Source organism: Hipposideros armiger, unplaced genomic scaffold (genome assembly GCF_001890085.2).
Source record: "Hipposideros armiger isolate ML-2016 unplaced genomic scaffold, ASM189008v1 scaffold_18, whole genome shotgun sequence".
NCBI classification, from domain to species: Eukaryota; Metazoa; Chordata; class Mammalia; order Chiroptera; family Hipposideridae; genus Hipposideros; species Hipposideros armiger.
Genome location: NW_017731368.1, coordinates 6,985,390 through 7,004,663, shown reverse-complemented (window position 1 = coordinate 7,004,663; position 19,274 = coordinate 6,985,390). Strand labels below are relative to the sequence as shown.

Below are 19,274 nucleotides of genomic sequence, written 5' to 3'. Positions count from 1 at the left end.
CCACTCAGTTAGTAAACGGGCCCATCCTAACAAGTAACAAGCATATCAATTTAGTAGGCTACAGAAAGGGGGGGGGGGCAAATATGTGGTTTGCTCTATTTTGCTCTTTCAACAAATAATCAATGTATAACTATTTTATACCAGGCACTGTTCTAGGCACTTAAGGTATATCAGTGAACAAAATAAGGTTCCTTGTCCTCAAGGAAACAGACAACAAACAACAAGCATAATATTAATAAGTAAGCTACATAATGTGTTAGAAGGTAGCAAGTGCAGAAAAGAGGAGAGAAAAGTGGGAAATCTGTATTCATTTGTAATGACTAACTCAAAGCTAAAAAATGTAGATTAATCATTAAAATAAAAAGCTGGTTCCTTGGAAAGACCAATACAATAGACAAAGCTTTGGTGAGTCCAATCAACAAGAAAGTGGAGAAGACAATGTAAGAAGTGATGTAAATAGGTTCAAGAAATATTTTTGAAGATAATAAGAGAATGCTAACAATTGCATTGTAATTGGAGATGCCCATGACACTTGCTTTGGCCAATTAAACTCACTGGGGCAGAAACTTTCAGGGTCGTTGAGGGCTTCGTTGTCCTCTTTCCCTCGGCCCTGGTGACCGGTAATGGTCCATATGGTAGAGGCTCCAGTAACCCAATTCTCAGCATGAGGTCATGCTGCAGAGCGGCCAGGGGTGCTTTGATGGAGACATGGTTCCACAGTGTACAAAACTACCAACATGCCTTTGTCGATGGAGCTGCACTGTCAACAGATGTCTACCTTCCACTCATGGGGGCCGCCTGATTTCATGACTTTACTATCTATGTCTTTGCTTGATAAGCCCCACTTAATATTACACAGAGTATGTTGGGGGGACCACAGAACAGAGTCCTTGTTCCTCTCAAGATGATAACACGATGAGGGGCTTGCTTTCCAAATATAGACACCTACAAATTTCCTTCTTTAGAAACACACACTTAAGAGTGGATGTTAATGTTGGACTGTTTTGCCAACACCGGCTTAAGAAGGTTAATGTGGAAGCCATGGTCTACCACCAATTTCATCCAATTATTACAGCTGGTTGGACGGAAAGGGTGATTAATAAGCACCAACATGGCATGATATGTTCCTCACGATAAAGTAACTAACAATATATAGGAAACCTATTTTTGTGAAGCAAAGAAAAGCCAATAACTCTTTTTTTGGTCCCATTCAGAAAAGTCACACATACCACTCCTTGTTTAAAGACCAGTCTGTAAGCAAATACACATCAGTCTTACCGGAGATATGAGTATATCCATCGTTCCTTTGATATGCACATTTTAATGATTAAGTGCACATTTTCTATGATGCTCTTGGCAATACTGCAGTTTTTCCTTGTGCTCACAGGGTGAGTGCCACTTACAGATGTAGGTATTTCCTTTAATACTAAAACCAACTTTCTAAACCTCCATTTACCGCTGAACACTAAGAACCCAGGATGGCAGCCTGGCCAAACAGGTCGTGGGGCTCCAGACCCGAAGGTCCCAATGCACTGCAGAATGAGCGCCTCTACCAGCCGCTCATCAATCTGCAGAGGGGATATGGCTAAGGCACACCCCAGTTTTCAAGAGCCCCCACTGCCCTATGACCGGGAGCACTCAGGACAAAATAGTTGATGCAGAGAATAAAGACAAGACCAATAATCCTGTAACCAGGCTGGGAGAAATGGCTCCATTTCTATCGTATCCTTTGATGGTCACCAGATAGGAGGAAGGTTGAGGAGCTGGATAAAAAAGGTGAAAGGATTAAGAAGTACAGGTTGCCAGTTACAGACATAGTCATGGGAATACGAAGTACAGCACAGGGAGTATAGCCAATAATACTGTAATGACTATGGATGGTGTCAGATGGGGACTAGACTTAGCAGGGTGATCACTTCGTAAGGTACTCGTATGTAAATTTCTAATTGCTATGTTTTACGCCCACAACTAATATGATATTGCATATCAGCTGTAATTGAAAAATAAAATTAAAAAAAAGTTTTTAACTTTTTTAGTTTCTTTGTTGTTGGTTTTCAAGCTATGCATAAACTGTGAACTTCATTATTAAGTGGGGCTTATAAAACTTATAGAATTGTATGTTTATTACTGTTCCCTCTTTATATAGACTTCGTACATAGTGTGGGGGAAGGGGACTATGGAAAAGAGTCACTATTCCTCTCAGGATGATGACATGGTTCTCTGGGGGAACTAAGACAGCTACGGCTGTGGCCTGGATCATAATACCCCCCAGAAAGAATGCTAAATACGTGGCAAGAACAGTTGAGAAGGTGTAAATATGAATTAAGTACAACTCTATTAACTTCTATCAGATTGAGTTATTTCATTTCTCTTAGCAACTTTAATAAGATTTGTCCTTGCTGTTCACAAACACGTTAGCCTACAGGGGATAAATTATGCATTGAAAAACATCACATTTTCTTCTTAAAGTCAGAGGAGAGGATTATACGAAGGGAGAAAATATGAGGGTAAGTATGTGGGGCCAGAGTTCGTCCTGGGCACCTGCAGAAAACTGGTGCAAAGAGAAAAGGGCGTACTAAGTGAAGTCAGACAGAGCAAGTCGAGAACCATGTGATTTCACTCATATGTGGGATATAAAACTGAACAAGACAAACAAAGAAAAACTCACAGACACAGACAACAGTTCAGTGGTTACCAGAGGGAAAGGGGGGGTGGGGGGTGGTAGAAGAGGGTAAAGGGGGTCAAATACATGGTGACAGAAGAATTGACTTTGGGTGGTGAACACACAATGCAATATATAGATGATGTATTATAGAATGGTACGCTTGAAACCTATATAATTTTACTAAACAATGTGACCCTAATAAATTTAATTTAAAAAGAAAAAGGGAAACACAGGTTTGGTTCAAAGACCATGGGCCAGAGCTGGAGGGCAGGGATGATTCTGATTAGAGACTATGTCCTCATTAGATGCTCCTCTAGATGCCCGAGTCCCTGGGTGGAAGAGCTGTAACACAAGGCTAGGTGAAATCCTTTACCTATATCATCTCATTTAATCACCACAAAAGCATGGAAGAGGCTACAGAGCTCCCCTTTTTACAGCTAAGGACACAGGTTAGTGAGGTGAAAGGTAACTTGCCCAGAACCCCCCAGCTCTTCAGTGGTGAAGCTGGGATTTGGTCTGTGGGATGGCAGAAGCCATGCCCCTAGTCACCACGCAGCATTGCCTGGTGGCCACAGTAATGGAGGAGAAAGGAGGGGCGTCAGAGTCCCCAGACCAGCCAACACACCCCAGGTTACCCAACACCCCGAGGGCCCATGGGGTTATTTGAGGAGACTTTAAAGGAGTCCAGAGCAGGGGTGGAAAGAAGCAGAGAAGTACAGTTTGGGAGGCTGCTGTTGGAATGTTGCCCTCCATCCTTTCATGCCACAATGTGCCCTGCCCTGTGGCACCACCACTGGGATCTCCTGGCTTCATAAGAGCCCTTAGTATATATCGCCATGCTGTAAGACATACAACCCAGGAAGCAAGATGTAGGTATTAGGCAACTACAGGAAAGAATGAGCATGTCACCCCCCCAAAAAGAAAACACATACTAGAGCCACCATTAACCACCACATTATTCGGACACTTGGAGTTACCACTGGCTGATGGGAGAAGGCATCGCTGGCACCCCACAAAGCCGCAGAAGGCAACCCCACTGCCAGTTAAGATTACGATGAAAATATCTAACTCCTTCATCCATAACCCATCGATAAGCACAGCTGACCTAATTGGTGTGCCTAATGCTATAGTGTATGGACATTTAATAAACAGGGCCCTTGAGAGTTCTAATAAAACATAGCATTTGCCAGTAGAGATAATTAGAACTGAAGCAGCACAATTCTAGTGTTTGGCAACACAGATGAAACGACTTCATTAAAATGTACAGCTTTCAGCAAATGAAAGGCAGGCAAGCACTGGACCCTGAAGAATCAGTCTTCTCAAAACTAATTGCTTCAGTGCTTAAAGAGGACAGCTCTGAAATACCAAGGGCACAGCAAGGAAACGCGACTAAAAAATGATCAGCCTTCCCAAAGAGGTTTCACTGTAAACAGAGCGTTATACTTTATTCTAATATCGGAAGATGTAAATGGCACTAAAAGACTTCAGACACCCAGAGAACAAGTTTGGCAGGGGTCTGAACGGCCCAGGCAGCGAGTACAGCTAACGATCAGAAGTGACAATGAACAGTGGCCACGCTCTTCTGCCCTTGGTGTGGGTCAGGAATTCAAAGGACAGCGAAATAAAAGACAACAACCGATCCTAGGGAGGTTGGAAACCAGAGAATGAAAAGCAGAAGCACAGTGTGCCTGAAATCTACAGACTCCTAGAAATACACACAGCACATCCTATTCAACACGTTTGGACTACTTGTCAGGGCAGGAAATTCGCGTTGCTCTGCGGGGTCCTCGTCGGCTGGGCACACGCTCGCATGTGGCACCAAGCTGCTGCTCCCGGATACGCTCCGCTCACACCCCTTTTCAGAGGTCCCCATGTAGGACTAGATGCTTAGAGATGTGGAACCCACAGAAAAGAGTCTTGGGAGCATTCAGGTGAAACAAATGTACTTGAGGGGAATTTTTTCATATTATTGACTTTTCACAAGGCTGTCCCACAGGCAGCTCCAATTCAATGGCATCTAAACCGAACTCATCATCTCCTTCCCCCTCATATTGCCTCCTTTTCTGTTTCCTGTTTCAAAGAATAGCCCTGCAATCTGGCCAGCCACCCAGCCTTAAGTCCTGGGATGACCTGGGGCCACTGCCTTTCACTTCCAGTCAGCCACAGAGTCCCCTCGGTTCCCTCTGAGCCCTCCTGCATCTATCCTCTGCCTAAGATCAGGCAGTCGCCGTCTTTGACTGGGGCCACCCAATTTCCACATGGGGTCTCTACTTCCAGCCTCACCTCTCCTACTGCTAACCAGGCTCCTTCTAAAGTGGCAGAGACTCAGATGTAGGGGCTGCAGGCCTGAGGAGTTCGCCAGCGTGTACAGAAGGCTGAGGGCGGATGGCCACTGCCTCCCCCAGTCCGGTGTGTGTCCAGAGCTCCAGTGGAACTCAAAGGCCTGGAGGGAGGGCAGGTCACAAGAGCCAGGAGATGACAGAAGCAAGGGCACTGTTGCACCAAAGCTTTCAATCCCAGAGAAACACTGCATTTTGATTTTGGAAATATTATCATGACTTACTGAGCCAGATACTGAGCCCTGAGGGTGGCGAACAGGGAAGCAAACCTGCTGGGTTAAAATGCAAGGGCACAGGTGGTGGTTCAAGATGGCTTCTCTTGATGGTTCAAGATGGCTTTGGCAACGATGACTGAAAGGCTGGGCTCAGTTAGGCCTGTTGGCTGGAGCACCTACACTAGACCTCTCATGCATAGGGGTCTCCAGGCAAGTGAAAGCTGTGATGTCACCATCAAGAGGCCCTTTATATGGTGACCAATTAATGGATCAGTCAGGACCAGCGCCATCACCCCTGTTGAAGGGCAGGATTAAAATGACTCTAGTTCAATTTCTAGCAAGAGGAGGGAAGGGTCCAGAATCTTGACATGCCAACTCAGGATTCCCCACCAGAACCATGAATGAGCATCTATATCCCGAATTAGATCCAGAATCACAAAGGCACTGACCTGGAGGAGCTCATGGTCTGCTGGAACAAGTAGATACGGAAACAAGTAGATTCATATGATAATTATATAAAAGAGGGGGAGTCACGTATTCTGAAGAGTGAAGGTTGACCTCGCCAAAAAGGACATCTTTGGAGCCAGTGGCCCATACGTGAAACTTTCATTGTACATAGCGGATGAGAATAGAGAACTTGCTTTGGTACAGATAAAAACAACTAAAAAGACACTGAACCCAAAATGGAATGAAGAATTTTATTTTAGAGTAAACCCATCTAATCACAGACTCCTGTTTGAAGTATTTGATGAAAACAGATTGACACGAGACGACTTCCTGGGACAGGTCGACGTGCCCCTTAGTCATCTCCCGACAGAAGACCCAACCATGGAGTGACCCTACACATTTAAGGATTTTCTCCTCAGACCAAGAAGTCATAAATCTCGAGTTAAGGGATTTTTGTGATTGAAAATGGCCTATATGCCGAAAAATGGAGGTCAAGACGAAGAAAACCGTGAATAGAGGGATGATATGGAGCACGGATGGGAAGTTGTTGACTCGAATGACTCATCTTCCCAGCACCAGGAGGGGCTCCCACCCCCACCCCTGCCCCCTGGCTGGGAAGAAAAAGTGGACAACTTAGGCCAGACTTACTATGTCAACCACAACAACCGGACCACTCAGTGGCACCGGCTGAGCTTGATGGATGTGTCCTCCGAGTCAGACAGCGACATCAGACAGATCAACCAGGAGGCTGCGCACCGCTGATTCCGCTCCCGCCGGCACATCAGTGAGGACCTGGAGGCCGAGCCCACCGAGGGCGGAGAGGGCCCCGAGCCTTGGGACACCATTTCAGAAGAAGCGAGTATCGCTGGAAACTCCCTCAGCTTGGCGCTGCCCCCACCGCCATCCTCGCCAGTGTCCCAGACCAGCCCCCAGGAGCTGTCCGAGGAACTGAGCAGAAGGCTTCAGATCACTCCAGACTCCCATGGGGAGCAGTTTGGTTCCTTAATTCAAAGAGAGCCCTCCTCGCAGTTGAGGTCCTGCAGTGTCACTGATGCGGTCGCAGAACAGGCTTACCTACCACCGCCATCAGTGGCCTATGTACATACCACACCGGGCCTCCCTTCAGGCTGGGAAGAAAGAAAAGATGCTAAGGGACGCACATACTATGTCACTCATGACAATCGAACCACAACTTGAACTCGGCCTATCATGCAGCTGGCAGAAGATGCGGCTCGTGGACCCGCCACAAACAGTAACAACCACCTAATCGAGCCTCAGATTCGCCGGCCTCGTAGCCTCAGTTCACCAACAGTAACCTTATCTGCCCCGCTGGAGGGTGCCAAGGATTCACCCATATGCCGGGCTGTGAAAGATACCCTTTCCAACCCACAGTCCCCACAGCCATCACCTTACAACTCCCCCAAACCACAACACAAAGGCACACAGAGCTTCCTGCCACCCGGCGGGGAGATGAGGATAGCGCCGAACGGCCGGCCCTACTTCATTGACCATAACACGAAAACTACAACGTGGGAAGATCCACGCCTGAAATTTCCAGTACATATGCAGTCAAAGGCGCCGTTAAACCCCAATGACCTTGGCCCTCTTCCTCCTGGTTGGGAAAGACGAATTCACTTGGATGGCCGAACATTTTATATTGATCACAATAGCAAAATTACTCAGTGGGAAGACCCAAGACTGCAGAACCCAGCTATTACTGGTCCGGCTGTTCCTTACTCCAGAGAATTTAAGTAGAAATATGACTACTTTAGGAAATTAAAGAAACCTGCTGATATTCCAAATAGGTTTGAAATGAAGCTTCACAGAAATAACATTTTTGAAGAGTCCTATCGGAGAATCATGTCTGTGAAAAGACCAGATGTCCTAAAAGCTAGACTGTGGATTGAGTTCGAATCAGAGAAAGGCCTTGACTCCAGGGGCGTGGCCAGAGAATGGTTCTTCCTGCTGTCGAAAGAGATGTTCAACCCCTACTACGGCCTCTTCGAGTACTCTGCAACGGACAACTACACACTGCAGATCAATCCCAATTCAGGCCTCTGTAATGAAGATCATTTGTCCTACTTCACTTTTATTGGAGGAGTTGCTGGTCTGGCAGTATTTCATGGGAAACTTTTAGATGGTTTCTTCATTAGACCACTTTACAAAATGATGTTGGGAAAGCAGATAACCCTGAATGATATGGAATCCGTGGATAGTGAATATTACAACTCTTTGAAATGGATCCTAGAGAATGATCCTACTGAACTGGACCTCATGTTCTGTATCGATGAAGAAAACTTTGGACAGACATATCAAGTGGATCTGAAACCCAATGGGTCAGAAATAATGGTTACAAATGAAAACAAAGGGGAATATATTGACTTAATTATCCAATGGAGGTTTGTGAACAGGGTCCAGAAGCAAATGAACGCCTTCTTGGAGGGATTCACGGAACTGCTTCCTATTGATTTGATTAAAATTTTCGATGAAAACGAGCTGGAGTTGCTGATGTGCGGCCTCGGCGATGTGGACGTGAATGACTGGAGACAACATTCGATTTACAACATGCCCCAACCACCCTGTCATTCAGTGGTTCTGGAAGGCTGTTCTGCTGATGGATGCTGAGAAGCGTATCTGGTTACTGCCGTTTGTCACGGGGACGTCCCGAGCACCTATGAATGGATTTGCCAACCTTTATGGTTCCAATGGTCCTCAGCTGTTTACAACAGAGCAATGGGGGAGTTCTGAAAAACTGCCCAGAGTTCACACATGCTTTAATCGCCTTGACTTACCTCCATATGAAACCTTCGAAGATTTACGAGAGAAACTTCTCATGGCAGTGGAAAATGCTCAAGGATTTGAGGGGGTGGATTAAGCACCCCCTGCCCGGGAGTAGTTGTCGGTTGAGCAAGTCCTGCTTGCACTTTCGAATCTGCCTAACAGACTTTGCAGAGACGGTGGCAGAAGAGCCATTGCACAGCCTGGCTCCTGGAGCAGAGCCTTCGCCTGGGACTTGCCCAAGTTCAGACATGGGAACCCAGTCCCAGGCCGCGTTCCTGCATTATTTTCCACCATGAATTATCAACTGGTTGATGTGTACACTAATTACATTTCAGGAGGACTTATTCTATTTATGTTGTGCCTCTGTAGGCAAAGCCCTTAATAAATATTTTACATACTAAAAAAAAAAAGAAAGGGCACAGATTAACATTAATTCACTCATTTACCTCATAAATGTATACACAGGCTTTCCTGGGAAGGCAAAACCCGGGGGGTCCAATGTGGGAATGTTTGGGGCATGATGAAGTTGGGGCTGGGGTAACTGCCACTGGGCACTTGTTCTGCCAGCTGTGAAGCAGTCCCACAGCTCATGTGCCCTGCGGTCAGGGCTTTGGGGGTGTCGCAGGCTCTGAGGAGGCTAAGGGAGAACTTTGAAGTATGCACTTCTCCCATCTGTCGCCAAAAACGTATGATGCTCTCACCCTACAAGCCCAGAGGAATAGAATTAGGTCCCTTCTTTCACTTGGGTCCTCATCATTCGAAGGCTTCCCTCCATCTTTCTGGTTACAGCCAAAACAGAAGAAAATTTTTTCATTATTTTTTGAGTTTGACTGACAGATACTGCAGAGGCCCTTTGGCAACAGCAAATACAAGTTACTATTCGTGACACATCCCGGCTGCCGGCACAGAAGGGAGGGTTTAGATCCGCCGGTACCATCTGCCAATCAGTACTGAGCCTGGCTTTAGGGTTCCAGCCCTCCTGCGACACCCATGCCAGTGGGCTGTGGGTGCCCTTCTGGCAGGTGAACTGTGTCCCGTGGCTTTTCCAGTGCTGCCCCTTCATGTCACTTAGCTTCCAGCAGGAAGCGTCCATCCTCTTGGCGCCAGTCAGGGGCCTATGCCTCCAGGAGGTGCTGCGCAGGCAGGAAAACCCTGGCAACGGAGCCAAAGGGAAGCTGCCAGGACCAGCGTCCCTGGGGGTGCTCTGTGCCCCATTGACGTATCTGCCTGGAGTGTTGAAAGACAGGCATGCTACCTCAGCTAAATACGGGCCTGAAGTAGGGGGACAAATGAGAAAATATAAGTGTGCATCCAGACACACAACTCCTTCTGCCTTCTCCTTGCATCCCTGCCACTGTCCAAAAGTAGAGCAATCGTCACCATCACCATCACCGTCACCACCACCACCGAATAACAAAAATGAAGCCTTGGCAAACTAACATTCACTCTGAAAAATTCAGGCCAGATGCCATTGGCTGGAGCTGGGGCTGTGGGGGAGGCCACGCTTCTCCTGTTAGACAGCGTTTTCATCACCTTCCTGTGTCTGCCTCATCACAGCTCACCTACCACATGTACTGTAACTGTTGGCTTGTTCATTCTTCACCTGATGCTGAGCCCTTTGAGGGCAGGATTTGGACTTTTAGCTGTGTCCCCAGTGCCAAGGTGCAGTGTCTGATCTGCAGTGGCCTCTGGTAAATTAATAACAACAAAAAATCTTGCTCAAAGGAGCTTGAGTGAGTACAGCTGGGGAAGGGAATAGACAGCTTGTGGGGTTCTCCTTCAGGTTAACTCATCAATGACTAGAAATGGCCTTCAATTACGCAATTGATATTTATTGAGCACCTAAATTTTGCTACATAATGGGGTGAAACAGGACCACAAAAGGATAAAAATGATCTTCCTCAAAGAGTTTTCCTTGAATATATATTTACTGTTGAATAATGTTGGCCATAGATGATAAATTCAGATCCTTTTTACGTTAAATAAAATACATAAAATCTCTCATATGCTAAATATTTGTCAAGGACTCATGAAGCACTTGCATCAGCATGCAAAATGTACACTCCAAAAATTCTGAACGATGTTGACACAGTTTTAATGGGGTTCTCCATTAAAGATTATTGCTCACAAATATAAGTATCCCATTCTAAAGAAAAAAACTTACATATGGTGAAAACGAATGGAAAGATCAATGCATATGATTATCACAGACATTTTCAATTACAGCTATCTTTGACTGAAGGAGTTTGCAAAGTTTTTGCAATGGGAGTTGACCAGCTATTGGTAGGCAAGGGTCCTGCCTCAAAGAAGTACATACTAATAAATCTTGCAGGAGAAAGATTTTAGTAGGAATTGGTTAGAAGTTTATTTTAACCTAGGATGTAGACGCGCACACAGGAATGAGTATAGTAAGCAGGAAGAAAACTGGGCTGAGCAAAAAGGGCTCCTTGTCCTGCCCCCAAGCCACTGGCAAACCGGCAACAAAGCAAGAATCATCCACTACTGGACTTTGGAAGAACCTCAGAGACCCATCTAGTTCAACCCTTTACAGATAAAGAAATGGAAGCCCCAAGAAAGAAACAGGAGGAGCAGGGCCAGGACTTCAACTCACAGCACGCCTTCCTTTCCGAGTACCTCATTTGCCCCCCCAGTTCTGCAAACCACCTCAGGGTATACAGAGTCAAGGAGGTAACTTGAAACCCGGTGATTTTTGCACGCACTGGAATAAAGCTCAAGGAAGCAGCCCTCCCTGGAGCTGCAGGTTCGGCTGACCTACCACCTTCTCTGGAAGGTCAGCTCTTATCTCTGAACAGCACGTGGTAGGTGGGCTATTCCTGGGAAAATGGGAATCCCGCCACATCATGCCTTCTGACCCCCACGCCCCAAAAGCAAACACTTTCTGGATCTGACAAGATTTTTCAACCAGTTTTTGCTGCAGAGGGCTGTCTCTAAAGAGGCGACAGGGGAGTCTGCCCATCTCACAGAGCTGAAATTTTAAACAGGGAGCATCTTTTCCCAATAAATTATTCTGAGGAGGTTACAAATCAGACCTCAGGGACCTGCAAACACATATATGGGCTATTTGAAAAGTCAGCAGCATGAGGCAGCCCGGATCTCTGTCAGTCACCCTGGAATTTGTCACACTTGGTATTTTATGCACGATCACACTTCTGTTCTCAGTCTCCAGAGCTGAGGCAATCATCTTTCCTTTTATTAGACTCTGCTTAGATAATAAATTATATCTATATAATCACTTTGGAACATTTAATATGCTCCTTTTTGGCCACACAACGTTAGAAATGATACCATTTTGGAGAATAAATTGATTGCAATGGGATAAAATAATGTGAGGAATTTTTTTACCTCCTAGATGTTTTGTGTCCTTACTGACACTTTTTGAAATTAGATGGAACTAGGAGATACCCTAGATATAAGCAAAAACTGGGCAGTGTTACCATGAGTCACACTGGATAACCACGGGCAGAGCCAAGGGGTCTTGTGCTGGGAAAAGGTTGGGAAGAAGGGATCAGTAAACCCACAGACCCTGGGTATACGCAGGACATGTGCTGGGCAAACAAGAATAAGGAGACTCCAGAAGAGTCAGGACACTAACCAACTTGACCAAGGGAGCAAGTGACTATGTATTGACTGGTCCTCACTTCTGAAATCTAGACGGGAACTACTGAGAGCTTAAGTTCTTCGGCCAAGCAGGCTGGGCATCTCCTAAAAACCTTGCATTATCAGCCAAAACCTGACCCCTGCTTCAATATCCAGTCTGGGACAAATACCGATGGGGGTCTTGGCTATACGCTGGGTATTCAAGTCTCACATGCCCGCTGTTCATGTCCACTGTTTCTGCATCAAAGCAACAGTCTCACTAATCCATGATAAGTCTCCTGAGCTCAGGAATGAGGGAGTGGGGAGGAGGGGAAAGGGAAGGCTATGCTGTTTTCATAGTTTTAACTATTGCATCCCAATAAACGAGCTTTGGCTTTAAGAGCTTCGATGTCAAGATGGCTTCATTAGATTTTCTTCATGCAGGTCAAAGAGAAGACCAGAAATCAGAATGAATGATAAGAAGGAAGGGAGGGAGATAGAATGAAAGGGAGAAAGATTAGGGAGGGAGAGAGGATGGTAAGGAAGGAGGAGGGACAGATGGATTTCCCCAAAAAGGAAACGCGAGCTCAGTAGGGCTGAACTCTGGGTACAACCTCTAGTCTAGATCGAAAGGGCTCTGCATCGCTAGGCAGCGGTTCACTCATTCTGGAACCAGAAATGAGTTCACAGACCTCGCGCTTGTCCGGCCATGGGGGCCTCCAAATACTGACCAACATTTCATAGGGCGGCGCACAGAGGCAGCAGCTCCTGTCCCTGCATGTTGGCACCGCCTAATGTTAGCCGCCAGTTGACCAATGCCATGCTCAACGGACAAGAACAGAAAACCAAGTGATTCTCTATAACTCCAGGCACTTCAAGGTGCTTCTCAATTCATGGAGCACACGTGTTGGGACTGCTCTGTTCCCGCCATGCTCTTACCTGGCCCCTGTGTGTGTGTATATAGAGTAGTGATCACAGCCCATCCTGCGTGTGTTATTTTTTTTATTATTACATTTATTGGAATTACATTGGTTAATAAAATTATATAGGGTTCAAGCGTACAATTCTATCATATATCATCTGTATATTGCATTATGTGCTCACCACCCAAAGTCAGATCTCCTGCCTTTTCTACTTCCCCTCACCCCTTTTCCCTCTGGCAAACACTGAACTGTTGTCTGTGTCTACAAGTTTGTTTGTTTGTCTTCCTTTGTTGCTTTCAGTTTTACATTCTACATGTGAGTGAAATCATTTGGTTCTTGACTTTTTCCATCTGACCTATTTCACGTAACATGATATTCTCAAGATCCATCCATGTTGTCGCAAATGGCAGTATTTCATCTTTTCTTATGGCCGAGTAATATTCCAATTGTATATATGTACCACATCTTCTTTATTCAATCATCTATCAAAGGACCCTGCGGTTATTTCCGTGTGAGCTGCAGATGATTAGATATGTGGTCCCCTTGGGCTGACTGGCTGACCTGGAATCCTCCTTTCCGTCAGTGGGCATGACGATGAATGGGCACTGGCGGCAGCTGTCACGAGCTTGTGCGTGTGTGAGTGGGCGGGGTGGGGGGTGAGCAGAGATGGGGTACTGCTCTTTAGGAAATGCCCCTGAGCTTCAGGGACACACAGATGCCAATCATGGAGGACTGGGCTTTATTATTTGCCAATCTTATTCGCTAATCTTAGAATCTCTTCCCTCAGGGCACAAGTAACAACTTTAACAAGCAAAACACACACACACACCAACCCACCCACAACATAAAACCTGTCTTGGAAGCAGAAGAAATAATTAATATAGCTTCAATTCTGAAATGTTTTATGTCCTCATGCTCTGAGGTTCACGAAATGTAGGCTCTGCTCCACCAGGGCTCTGGACTCTATCAGAGAGAGAGCTATACGCTGATAGCAATGACGCTGAACCACAGCGTCCAAGTCATTGTCACCAGATCCATCAAGGGCACAGAGAGAGGTAAAACCTGAGGCACCTGGGAACTCGTAGTCTAAAGCCATAACGATGACAGGAAGTCTTTCCCTTACAGCTGTTGAGGGGGGCAGAGCGCCCAGCTGCCTCATCCAGGTGCAGGGCTGGGAGCCCCCCTGGAAGCAACAGCAGGGGGAAAGCGCTGCTGTTTACAGATGCAGAAACTGGAGACCAGGGAGCAGTGTCCTGCCTGCAGACTCAAGCGAAGGTTCTTCTCTACTCTAACATCCTTTGATGCGAAACCCAATGCTCTGTTTTGCCAAATAAATCTTTGACTGTAAGCTTTGTGACCATATTCAAACAAAAAGTCTCAAATATTTGTGGATCAAAGCAAAGATCAATCAAATCTAAGCTTTAGAGCTAGATTGGCGCCCTCCATCTAGCCCTTCCTAGAATGTTCACTAATCGACCTAAGAACAATATAAAGTTATGATATATTATGAGAAAAAAATCCTCAAAATCCTGTATTTCTTCAGCCCCTGGAAAGAATCCTACATACCAGAAACCAGCAGACTTAGCACAAAGTCCAACTTCATCACATAAATATTGGGAGGGAGAAAAGGGGGGAGGCAAGAGTAAGTTTATGAATTACTGTCCTCTCAATCACAGGATTTTACAATATAGAAAACAGAAGACCTGGACAAAATAAATGGATTGCAGCTAAACTCCCATATTAAAAAAAAAAAAACACAAAAAAAACCCTAAGAGGTTTTAATGTGAAACTGTATAAAATTTAAAACATAAACACAAACACAGATATAATGAAAACCTTTACAAAGTAATATGTGAACAATTTGTTGACTAGTCATCATTTTGAGCAGACTGCCCAGCTGATAGTCTTTAGTATTACAGAAGAAAACAGTTCATTCACTGTTTTGAAGAAGGTAAATGATGAATAATTTCTGCACACAGCCGAATGCCATTTCTTTAACAATCTGTGTTGAAGACCAGCTGTGCCAGGCCCACCGCAGATCTGATGAAGTGCCCCAAACCTGCACCAAGGTGCCTGCCTGCCTTGGGGAGCTTCCCATCTGGGGGGTGGGCTGGGCAGACCCCCTCAGAAGTGGGAGGGGGAGTGCAGCATGCTGATCAAGACAAGCAGTGAGGAGAAGGTCAAAAAAGACTTAGGAAGGAGGTGGGAAGGGGACCAGGCAGGAAGGACCAGCAGAATGCTTGCAGCGATCTAGAACTTGAGGGACAGCACAGGCCGTGGGGCTCTGGAACTTGAGGTTGAGAAAAGATGGGACATTACAAAGGCTCCACTGAGGCCGATCACTCGGAAGACTTAGCCAAGAATTTTGGAATCCACACTAAATCTTGGATTATAGCCACTGCCTCAGATATAAATTTCTTTTGGATTCGGTAGCATTAAACACAAACCAGAAATATGCTGTCATTATACGTTACGGGTATGAGTTATGTCATCTGTGCACAGAGAAGGCAGGGGCAGCGCCATGTTGCCCTTATGGTCAGCTCCAGAGGCCCCACTCCTGCCACCTTCTCTCAGCTCCTCCCCTCAGCTCCAACCAGCCTTCATCGCCTGGCCTCACCACCTTGCTTTCTGCATTCGCTTGGCCCTGTGGGCCCCTGGGCTTTGACTGCAGACTGGACCAAAATTAACTGGACTCAACCTCACTGGCTGGAAAGGCCAGCACTCTCTCCCTTGTTACATCAAACAGAGCAGGCAATACTCTCTGGGGAGTTTAAGGTATATGGATTCTTATCTACCCCTACCTGTGTAAAAGGCTAACGCTAGTACTGATTCTGTTATCATGTACAAACATGATTTGGCTGTGGATATGCTTGACGGCAAAGGGGTAACTAGAGGAATTCTTAAGACTCCTCAGAGCCTCTGCAGTTCGGGGACATTCGTCAGTAAGCCTTAGTTTTGTTTTCAACTCTGGAATCAAACTGCTTTTGTATGAAAGCTCTTAGATAATGATACTTACGGCTTTCAAGAGATGGGGTTAGAAAGAGAGTATGTGAGACTCTGGATGTGGGACATGGATATCAAATTGCAAAAATGAAAGAGCAGCACATTATTAGCTATTTTTGTTTTTTAATGGAACTCACAGGCTTCTGTGTGCTCCCCACAAACGCCTCAGAATGGCAGTGTGGCAGGAAGCCTAAATGAGGTTTCAGAAAAGATAATGGAGCTTTAATGAAGGAAATAGTAAGAAAATTAAGTCTAATCATGTTCCATTAAAAATACTCTTAGCTCCCATTTTTACTAAATTATTTTATTATGATTTTGCCTCTGTCTATTGAAATAGCCTTTTATGGCAATTTGATTTGCGAGCATAAATAAGACTCATTTATTTTCCACCAGGAAACCCTATGGAATGAAGAAGAAGAAATGGATCATCTAAAATTTTACCCATTCTGCAATCAGCAAGTAACCGTTCAGAGATGAACACCGGTTTATATTTACATTTGTGGGGAAAGCATTACACTACAATTAGAGTCTCCTTCAACATTAATGTACCGCCAGTCACAAGGACAGTCTTCAACAAGGCAGCTCCTTCTATACCAGCCTCACTCCCTGCCAGCTTCTCGCAACAACGCAACTCGCCTCTGACCAGCCACAAGAAGTGCAGAAACAGCTGAAACGACTTTAACGCGAGAGGGAAAGCAGGCTGCTGAAAGGGAACCACACTCGTCCCCACGGCATGTGCTGCCGGGTCCCACAAAGCCGGTCACCTCGCCGCCTCCGGCCTTAGTCCTCAGGCTCGTCCACCTCCTCCCACCCTTTGCTGGACTTCATGGAGCCTGGACTGATCTGTTATTATTGACCAGAGCTGCTGGACCCTCCTGAGTAGCCATCTAGAGGTGAGGCCTAGAGTATGGTGAGGGAATTGTAAACAATCACGCCATCAGGCAGGGGGCACGCCAGCTGGGATGTGACAGAGGAGGGACAGGAGAGGCTGTTAATTCGGTCTCTGCAGAGAGCAGAAGCACGTGTCGGGATATGCAGGTGGCGCTTTAAATATGCTTTCCAAAACACGTTTACGTCCAGAAAGTGTCACAAGGAAAAAGTTATGAACCTTAACTGGAATCACGATTCACTAATTAAGTGAGTCTCTGGGCCAAATCTTGATAGAGGCTACGATAAACCGAAGGATTTATGAGGAAAAATTCAGGAAGAAGAACGCCTAGGGAAGAAGAACATTATACAAAGGCCAGACATAAGCCCACACCCATTCCCCATCCTAACTTTCTATTAAGGTCTGAAGAGAAAGAACAAAAAAATAATACAAAGGAGAAGCTTGTAAAAGATCATAAAATTTAATCAGTTTGTAACAGTTATTAATATGTGTGCACCCAATAACCCAGCAACATCTCTCGCAAACCAGGAGAAGTGAGAGACAATACACGGAAACACACTAATAATAGGTAGTACACTCACCCCTCAGTCTAAGATAGATTAAGGAAAAAATTAGTAAGGACATACATGATGACATGCTCCAGAAGATATAGCCTACAGATATATATCAAAATCTGAACTCTAAAGAGAATAAAAACAATTTCCCAGTGTACACAAGATTCATGAAAAGGCACCACAGTATATACAACAAAACATAATAAATTCCCCTAAAATAAAAATTTATTTACTGCACTAACACTAGAAATTAATTTAAAACCAAACAAGCTTTTCTCGAATGTTATTTTACAACTTTTGAGGGTTAAGAGACCAAAAATGCAAAATTTTATGAACACTGAAAACATAACGCATTACAATCTAAGGGATACTGCTAAAGCAGTTGCCAGAATAAAATATATAGTGTCAAATACCTACAACAACAAAAATATTAAAATAAATAAAGTACTCATTTTGAAAAAGCTAGAAAAAAAATGAAGTTCCAGAAGAAAACAAAAGGATAAAATTCAAAAAGATAAAAGCAGAGTTTAATGAATTTAGGAGACTTCTCTGCCTCTAGTAAAATATAATAGGTCACCCAGGGGCCAAAACTACTACCTTATAACAACTAGGAAACTCCAGATAAATTACAAAAGCCTACTTGTGATATATCAGAGAGCTACAGAAGCACCAAGAAGTGGGAGAACTAAAATTCCAGAAAGTAGAGAACTTCCCCAAGGTGCACTGATTCTCCAGTCATTTTCTCCCCAGGGGTATTTGCTAGTTCGGGATGATGGCTGAAAATTAGGCTTAGTACCTACAGAGGGCCTCCACTGAGGGCACAGGAAACCAGCAATGGCTTTAAAGGTTGTGTGGGGCTGGAACAACAAATAGAAAACTTGAGTGGCCTCAAAGCAAAAGCAGTATCCACCCCTGCCCGAAAGAAAACACATTTGCTAGGGCTGGCCAGGTGATTCAATTGGTTAGAGCACGAGCTCTGAACATCAAGGTTGCCAGTTCAACTCCCGCATGGGATAGTAGGCTGCACTCTCTGCAACTTAATTGAAAGTGGTGACTGGACTTGGAGCTGAGCTGCGCTCTCCACAACTAAGATTGAAGGACAACAACTTGACTTGGAGCTGATGGGTCCTGGAAAAACAGAATGTTCCCCTTCCCCAATTCCCCAACACTGTTCTCTTCCCCAATTCCCCAATAAAATCTTGAAACACACACACACACACACACACACACACACACACACACACACACACACACACNCACACACACACACACACACACACACACACACACACACACACACACACACACACACACACAATTTGCTGGGTTCTATAGCTGCACAAGGCTGATGACCTGAACAGAAAATCTGTGAAAGGCTGAGTTAAATTTCCCATAGTCAGTGGTGCTTAAGAAACTGGTAGTCAGGAAAAGGAATCCATTTTAAGCATTCAGATGGTCTCCCCCTTAAGACATTTGCCAGATTTTTAAGGTATATGAGGCATTAGATATGAGAACAAGGCTGGGACATTCTGAAGGGTAGAGCTGAATCCTCCAGTCAGAGACCTATGAGATCTCAATCAAAAATCCAGAAAATCCAGAAAAGTCATGCCAAAAAAACCAGGATTGTACCAGAGCTAGATACAAGTCTTAATAAAACAACCCGGATACAGCTTACTTTGTAACTGGATGAAGTTGATCAGCCCTTTACCCTAAATGTCTAAGAAAAAAAGGGAGAAAGTTCTTTCTCTGATGGGAGACACAGTATCATCTGCAATCTCTATAGTTTTTACATAAAATATCTAGTATCCAATAAAAATATTGCTAGACGTGCAAAGAGGCAAAAAAATTTGATCAATATTAA

General features: G+C 45.0%; 1 protein-coding gene and 1 pseudogene across 1 annotated transcript in view; one reads left to right on the top strand and one right to left on the bottom strand.

The window, feature by feature from the left end:
- ULK4 (unc-51 like kinase 4) overlaps positions 1–19,274 on the bottom strand; it is a 438,917-nt gene that overhangs the window by 172,115 nt on the left and 247,528 nt on the right. The gene's annotated exons all lie outside the window — the stretch shown is intronic.
- Positions 5,778–8,839, top strand: LOC109377356 (E3 ubiquitin-protein ligase NEDD4-like pseudogene; annotated as a pseudogene).